Source organism: Crotalus tigris, unplaced genomic scaffold (genome assembly GCF_016545835.1).
Source record: "Crotalus tigris isolate CLP2741 ecotype Arizona unplaced genomic scaffold, ASM1654583v1 scf7180000019068.207228-45:434310, whole genome shotgun sequence".
NCBI lineage: Eukaryota > Metazoa > Chordata > Lepidosauria > Squamata > Viperidae > Crotalus > Crotalus tigris.
In genome coordinates, this window is record NW_024097359.1 from 193,524 (window position 1) to 201,760 (window position 8,237).

Here is an 8,237-nt window from a genome sequence, read left to right on the forward strand (position 1 = left end):
TGTGATTTGTTAGGAAGAAACAGATTTTTTTTTCCTTCTAAAATTGGGACTGGGCTACATGAAGGGTTTACTCAAATGGCCTGTTCTTTCATTATACAATCATCTCGCCTGCCATCTTTAACCGGCCTGACTTCCCACGCTCCCATTAAATCCCCGGAGCAGACGTTGTAGGAAATCTCCCTGGGGACTTTTTCAGGAGGCTATAGACCTGGGGGGGGGAATGTCTCCCTAAGCAACAGCTGTGCCACATTTTGCCACTTCAAACAGTAAAACAAGCCTGAAATCAAGAGACATTTCAACTAAATTCTCAAGCACCTTCAGAAATAAATGCCTCTTCACAAGGGAAGAGAAGTTTCAAGAAACTCAAAACAGATGCTGGCCCAACATGAGTAGGAAAAAAGGCGTTTTGTTTTTTTCCTTCTTGGAGGTCTGCATTGGCTTCAAGACACCCATTCTCAGTCTGGTACCTAGAAATGGGGAGGTAGAAGGAAGGTAGGTGTGTTTTCTGATTGCTGTCTTTCCAGAAGAAAAGTGCTAAACAATCACTGGTACAGATAATCCTCGAGTTATGACTATAATTGTACCCTAACATTTATTTGATTAGATCAGGGGTCTTCAAACTTGGCCCTTTGATGACTTGTGGACTTCAACTCCCAGAATTCCTCAGCCAGGCATCCGTGCCTGGCTGAGGAATTCTGGGAGTTGAAGTCCACAAGTCATCAAAGGGCCAAGTTTGAAGACCCCTGGATTAGATAACCTTTATTGTCATTTTTTACTGTGGGCACAACGGCACACATCAAAAATGAAATTTAGCTGCTTACTCTCAAAGTGTACACACACATAACACACATTTAAACATACTATGCACAACAGATGTATAGACCTACACCCTTACGTATAGATTACCCCATTCTGGAACTTTTCTTGCCATCTTTCTCAACAAACGGAGTGAAGGATCGTTCTTGCTTAAAGCTTCAAGTTGAGACAGGTCGGACAGCTGGACTAAGATGGGCTGGGCTCTTTTAAAGCTTCTATCTCTGGCTAAACCTAGCTCTCTTTCTCTTCTGCAACTGCATGTAAAGAGTTAACGCGTCCCTATGTTTCCCACCTGCCAACTGGCTAAAGAACAGATTCAAATTTGAAGTTGAGGAACCGGGAAAGGCTCTTGCCTCAGCTTCTAAAGCCCTCGACAAACTGAGCCAAATTTTCAAGGTGGCTTTTGCAGCCAGCAACACAAATGGACTGGTGTTTTGATGATCTATTAAGTAAGCACTTTTCCTGTTAGTACACCGGAGATCATCTGCCTGTCTCACCCAGAGTCCTTGTCCAGACTGACCCTGTTTACTTGCATTGTCTGGTTTGCTGGCTCCCTTCCCAGAAGTCTACCCTTCCTAGCCAGGGCATCGATCATTGCTACAGTCAAGAAGACAGGCCCTACCTGATGGGAAAGGCAGAAGTCTCCTCTCCTGCCATATGCCAGGAATTGTCAGCGGCTGCTCAAAATCAGGGCTCTGCCTTCGTCTGCCAAAAAAACAGCCCTTTCCCTGCATCTGCCAAAAGAAGAAACAAACCAATTTCTCTTTGGCATAATTATTTCCACAAGGAACTACTGTGGACAGGCTCATGATTGGGGTTCGTTGCTTCGTTTTGTTTTGTTTTCAGAGGACTTGGTGGGTTGAATTCCAAGCAAGAGAAGTCAATTGTCACCTGCAATTCCTGAGCCTGTTTCACCAAGGACAAGTCCTCCTCCGGCACCAACAAACCAAATAAGTTGAAAAAGGGAAAGGATGTGTATTCCTACTCATGACTTACAGACTTGTTCGCTTTATTAATTGTATTGTTATTGGTCAATGATCGAAATAAAGTTCTGTCTGTCTATTCCTACTCCTGGTGGTTGGGGGGGGGAGGGGGGGAGGGGGAGAACATTCTTCCATCTGTCTCTTTGTCAGAGGTGGGCTGACCTTGCCTCATTTCATGCCCTGTAAAAAGCCCTTGGGAAAAGCGAAGATGTTTTCAGCATTGCAATAGAGCCATCTTCTGGCAGTCCATTGAGTTGGGACCTTACCTGCTGCCAATTTTTGCCAAGGATGAGTATGCAGAGTAACAATGATGATTAGAGGTCTGGAGGCTAAAACATACAATGAATGATTGAGGGAATTAAGTCTGGCTGTTCAACCTCTTCTTCAAAACCTCCAGTGATGGAGCACCCACAACTTCTGGAGGCAAGCTGTTCCACTGGTTAATTGTTCTCACTGTTGGGAAATTTCTCCTTGGTTCTAGGTTGGGTCTCTCTTTAATGATCTTCCACTCACTACTTCTTCTCTTGCCCTCTGGTGCTTTGGAGAATAGGTTGACCCCCTTCTTCTCTGTGACAAGTCCTGGAAGACAGCTATCATGTCACTCTGGATTCTACTCTTCATTAAGCTAGACGTACCTAGTTCTTCCAACTGTTCATCATATGGCTTAGCTTAAAACATACCTAACTCCCTCAATCATCTTCCTTCTCCCTGGAAATGTTAAAAATCCAGAGACTCTGCAAAAACCAGATGCATAACGGAAACACGACATTGTCTCTCATGTACAACCCGTGGCCGGCTCATCCCTCGTACTCCAGCCACTCAGAATGTCTCTTTCCTCTGAAGAAATGCCTAAATTGTGTTTCATTGAATTGGGCAGGAAAAATAACAGCAAGAGAATTAATTGTGGAACTACAGTCTTTTTTCCAGAGGTGTTTGACAACAGGGCAGGCATCCTTGAGTAAGGGGAAAGGTTGCCTAGAAAGCAGGGCAAGAGGAAGCAGGGGAGAATGGAGAGAGATGAAACAAACACTGCACCATCACAACTCAGGTTCTGCCTCTTGTGTTCCCATATCATGATATTGGGCACACGTAGGTGATTAAGGGATCCAATCTTGATTGGTCACCGGGACCAAAGGAGAGAAGTTCCCTGAGGATGGGCTTCAGCATGAGTCTAAAGCTTGGAACACAGAACTTCTAGTCTCAATAACCAACCCAGATTGGATTCTGCAACATTATCCTGGGACTCGTACATCCGCCTTCATTTGTGATGGTGAGATTTTGCATAATGATAAATGTAAAGGTTTCCTCTGTCCAGTCGTGTCCAATTCTAGGGAGTTGTTTGTTGGCCAAGGGAGCCATCATTTGTTTGTTTCTTGGCTGAGGGAGCCATGATTGTCTAAAGACAATTTCCTTAGTAATGTAGCCAGCATGGCTATACACCGATGTATACCACAGAATACTGTTACCTTCCCACCAAAATAGTACCTATTTATCTACTTGCATTTGCATGCTTTCAAACTGATACATAGAACAAGAGCTGAGGCTGCAACGGGAGCTCACCCCATTGTATGATGCTTGGGTCTCAAACCTGAGCTGTCAGCTTTCTAGCTGACAATCTCAGCCTCTTTAACCACTGAGCCATCACTGAGAGAGGGAGGGAGAGAGAGAGGGAGACAGAGAGGGAGAAAGACAGACAGAGAGAGAGGGAGAGAGAGAAGGAGGGAGGGAGAGGGAGAGAGAGAGGAAGATGGAGAGGGAGACAGACAGACAGAGAGAGGGGGAGAGGGAAGGAGAGGGAGAGAGGGAGGGAGAGGGAGAGAGGGAGGGAGAGGGGGAGAGGGGAAGAGGGAGGGAGGGAGGGAGAGACAGACACAGAGAGAGAGAGAAGCAGTTACAGAAATAGACCAAAAGACATAATTGTATCCCAAGATTCGGCCAAAGCCTGCTTCCAAATGTTGTTGTACACAATCCAAGGATCATTTGGGAACTGAACAGTTTCCTTCTGTGCTTTTCAAGTACGGCATGATGGGTTGTTTTTATCTGCAAGAACATGCTAAAGCTTGCTGTTCCTCTAACGAACCACTAGAGGGAGGAGAGGTTAAGTCCTGTGTATCCACCGCATTTCTTTCATTTTCTCATCCTGCATGTCAAAAATCGAAGGAAAGAATCATGAAAGCCAAACCTGGCTTGGCACATTGATCAAAGCCTCTGAATTCTCCTCAAAGCTCGGTCAGTTTTCCAGCATCCAAAGGGCTGAAGGTGAATTCTTGCCCACGCTTTGTAGAGGCGCCTGTTTGGAAAGAGACAAGGGGACTGTCAATCAATTCCATTTGGAAAAGTCTTCCATAACCAATTGGAGAAAATGCTGATTTTTCTGAAAAGCTCCAGAGCGGCTCGCTGGAGACTCATTTAAGTCGCCTTAAAGTTCTAACACCCAAGCTGCAAAATCTCAGGAAGCAGCTGGGTCCCTAATTAAAATGAATCGTTAGTAGATTTAGTAGGCCAAATTTATGGTTTTCAATTAAAAACATTCTTGCACTTGATATCTGTTACTAACTTGAGGGGGAGGTAGAGTAAGCTTATGTGCAGGGGGATAGATCAAAAACGTCTGATTAAAAAAAATAAAATAGAACCAGCATCCAAACACTAACATCCATATGAGCTGGATGTTTTTTTTTCTGCTGCTTTTTTATTATTATTATTTATCGACGGGTCGAGCCTGCCTTGCATTCTGCTCCTACAGTGTTTGAACTAGGGAAAATTCCAAAAAATTGGCTTGGGAATGGAGCTTCCATAGTTGCTCAGAGCTTGTTGAATTTCTCCTCCTTCTCATTTCTTTGTCCCTGCTGGGTGTACATTCAGCACATACGCTGTGGCAAAGCAGACTTTTCTGCATCCGTTTACTTTAGTTTAGCGTTTTAGCCGTCCATTTGTGAAAACATCTACCGAAAAGACCATCACACAGGCATTTAGTTAGCTGAACAGAACAGAACAGAATAATAGACTTGGCAGGGACCTTGGAGGTCTTCTAGTCCAGCTCAGGCAGGAAACCCCATACAATTTCAGACAAATGGCTATTCAATCTTGTTTTTCAAATGACCATTGCAGCATTCCCAAGGTCACGTGATCCAAATTCGGATGCTTGTCTTGATTCATATTTATGATGGTTGCAATTGTCCCGGGGGTCATGTGATCGGCTTTTGTGACCTTCTGACAAGCAAAATCAGAATGGGGAAGTCAGATTCCCGTAACAACCATGTTACTAACTTAACAATTGCAATGATTCACTTAACAACAGTGGCAAGAAGTCATAAAATGGGGCAAAGCTCACTTAACAAATGTTTCACTTCGTAGCATAAATTTTGGGTTCAATTGTTGCCGTAAGACTACTGTACTCTATAATCAGTGACCTGCCTGTATAAAGCTTACAGGGAACAAATGCATGGATTTGTGTTTCTTACAAGCACACATTTCCTTGGTTGTTCTCCATTGAACACAGTTGTTGTGTGTTGAATATGCATAATCTGCAAATGAACACCTGTCCAGTACATGCTTCTTTAGGCTCTGTGCATGGGTGTTGAAGCTGAGCAGAAAAGGGTTCTCAGCAGTTAATAGCTGAATGTACAAACGATTGAAAATTATCGTGCACTGCCAACTGATTAGCTTTCAAGAATGGACTTCTACGGGCCAAGAGAATCCATTTGCAATGCTGTCCTTCCCTTTTGCATATTTGCTCCATCCTCCTTTGTAATCAGCCAATAAATGAAACAGCTCGTGATCCTGATGCTTTATCAGAAACTCTTCAAGAGCTTTTATTGAGACTAACAACACTCTTAAGTGAATTTCATAAAGCCCAGTCTTTTCAATGGATTAAAATCAGCATTGTGGAAGAAGGCAACACTCTGTTCCCTTCCTATAGTTGAATTCCCTTCACTTTGATCTACTTCCTCTTTCACTTTGATCTCCTGCTCCACGTGTGCTCTTATGGGCGTGGCAAACTGCCCTGGGGAACGCTGCAAAGAACACGCTCTCTAGTGCACCCCTTTGAACAAGAGATGGAATAATAGGCTTGGGACCTTGAGGTCTTTTAGCCCGACCCCTTGCTCAAGCAAAAGACCATTGTCCATCCAGTCTCTTCTTGAAAACCTCCAATAATATAACAACCACAGCTTCTGGAGACAAGCCATGCCACTGGTTGATTGTTCTCACTATCAGGGACTTAGCAATGGCACATCATTTCTGAAAATCTTGTGACGCAGACTTCTGGGACTCACCGAGGTAGTCACTAGGCATCAACATTGTTTCAAAGGTACAAATAATAACATCTTTAAAATAGAAATACAATATTGGATTAAGCCTTGTCTCCTTTCCCAATCCCTACATCCACCTCTCTAAAGGCTTCAAGATGTCGACCTCTCAGATAATGCTAGATAAAATTTTTCAATTTTCCCCTCTGCTTATAAAAATGAAAGCGTTCCCTAAGTCGAAAATGTTGCCTGAGTTACTTGATTTTATGCCTGTGCAATGAAACCCAAGATACTCAAATCCCGACTTGATAATATCGAGGAGAGCTTATTGTTGGCATCTGCTGTTAGGACATTGGCTATATCATACCTTTACTAAATTTAATCTTATATGCTATTTTCACCATTTCAGCCTTCCCTTATGATAGCTCATTAGAATAGGGTATAGAAGCAAAAATCTCGCCGCTCGCTAGCTGGCGAGGATGGAGATGCACACACACATACACATGCACACACACAGAGAAGACACACACACACACACACACACACACTTACCAAAAAAAGAAGAGGAAGAAAGTAATAATATGAAGCCTGCCACTATTAAAGAGATTGAAAGCTGAAGGTGTGCATTTATGCCACCGAGCCAACTTAAATGTTCATAAAGACAATGAAATTTTCAGTATCCCAAGTTGTTGATTCCATACGTCAGGTCAGAGATAGATGACTCCGAGCTGAGATTTATTACTGAGAGGCAAAGCCTTGGAGTGTGTGTCAAGGTGGGCCCATTCATCACTATGAGAAGTCTGCCATAATATTCTGCTGTCACATCCCATCTGCCCTTGATCAATCGATCAGTCAGTCTACTTAGGAAATGGTACACAGATCCACCGTAATCGGCTTAGACATCCAGAAGCTTGGACAGTGGTTAATCATGCAAACAAATAGGAATGGAAACTAAACTGAATTTTGCCCTGCATGGAATGAATTGAGCTCTGGTATAAGCCTCTAGAAAGCTCTCTCCCTATCTTAAGGTGAGGGTCACTCAGGTCATCTAAAGCTGGGAAGGAAGAACCATCTCACCTTTTCCTTATATCAATGCAAATTATTCTAGCTAATGTAATGTTTGCTATGCAAAAGAGACCCAGCACTTCATGGTTTCAAATGGTTCTGTCCAGCCTTATTAGAAATACCAGGGGAACAAATCTGTATGGATAGGATAGGATAGGATAGGATAGGATAGGATAGGATAGGAGAAGGGAAGGGTAGGGTTGGGTAGGGTAGGGCAGGGCAGGGCAGGGCAGAACAGAACAGAACAGAACCGAACAGAATAGAAAGGGATCTTGGAGGTCTTCTAGTCTAGCCCTCTGCTCAAGCAGCAGATTCTATACCATTTCAGACAAATGGTCATCCATCTTCTTTAAAAACTTCCAGTGATGGAGCATCTGCAATGTCTGAAAGCTCCATCTGGGGCCTGCCTCCTTTTCTCTAAATTGATCTCCTCACTCTTACTCAAGAGATACTTAAATAAATGACTGCTGATCAGAAGCAGGAAACAGCCACAGACTAGATAGTAGAGAATGGGATGAGCAACAGAGTACTGGTTGAAAACAGGATCTACAGGACCATGGACAGCTCTAAGAGGCACTGGCATCTTGTTCCGATGAGCCAAAAGACCACCTTAATAGAGTGAACAAAATTCAAAGGGACCATCCTCAAGATTGTAGTTTGTAGAAGGATTTCATCCCACTCAAGTTGAGAAATACCAGTGGCATTTAGGGTTTATGAGGTCAGGTTTAGTATCATAAGTTTCCCATTTTGTTGGAATTCTAATTCTAATCAATGGAATCCTCCATTTAACTGAAGCCTTGGTATGATGATCATACCAACTCAAGGTCTGTAACTGAATGACATTTCTTTATTTAATTGTTTGTCTTTCTGCTCAAAAACAGCGGTCATGGAAACCAGCAACAATAAAATACAGATTAAAAGGAAGTCATATTAAAGCTGAAAAATGAATCAATGGGAATAAACACATTGGCTATATTCAATCCTCTCTGCATTGATACTTCTTTAGTTATTGGCAGATAAGACAAAATAAATAGGGTAAGTTCCAGCTTCTTTGACGGGGGGGAGGACGTTCATTCAGACTTTGAAAGTAACCATCCAGATAGTCCTTTATTGCATTCCTATCAAA

The 8,237-nt window shown here is 43.0% G+C and overlaps 1 long non-coding RNA gene across 1 annotated transcript; it reads right to left on the reverse strand.

Annotated features, from left to right (window-relative positions):
• Positions 1-250: 250 nt before the first annotated feature.
• Positions 251-4,091, reverse strand: LOC120315286. Its single transcript, XR_005558643.1, has 3 exons — positions 3,982-4,091; positions 1,439-1,550; positions 251-467 (listed from the first exon to the last, which is right to left on the reverse strand). It is a non-coding gene; the product is annotated as an uncharacterized LOC120315286 (long non-coding RNA).
• Positions 4,092-8,237: the final 4,146 nt, after the last annotated feature.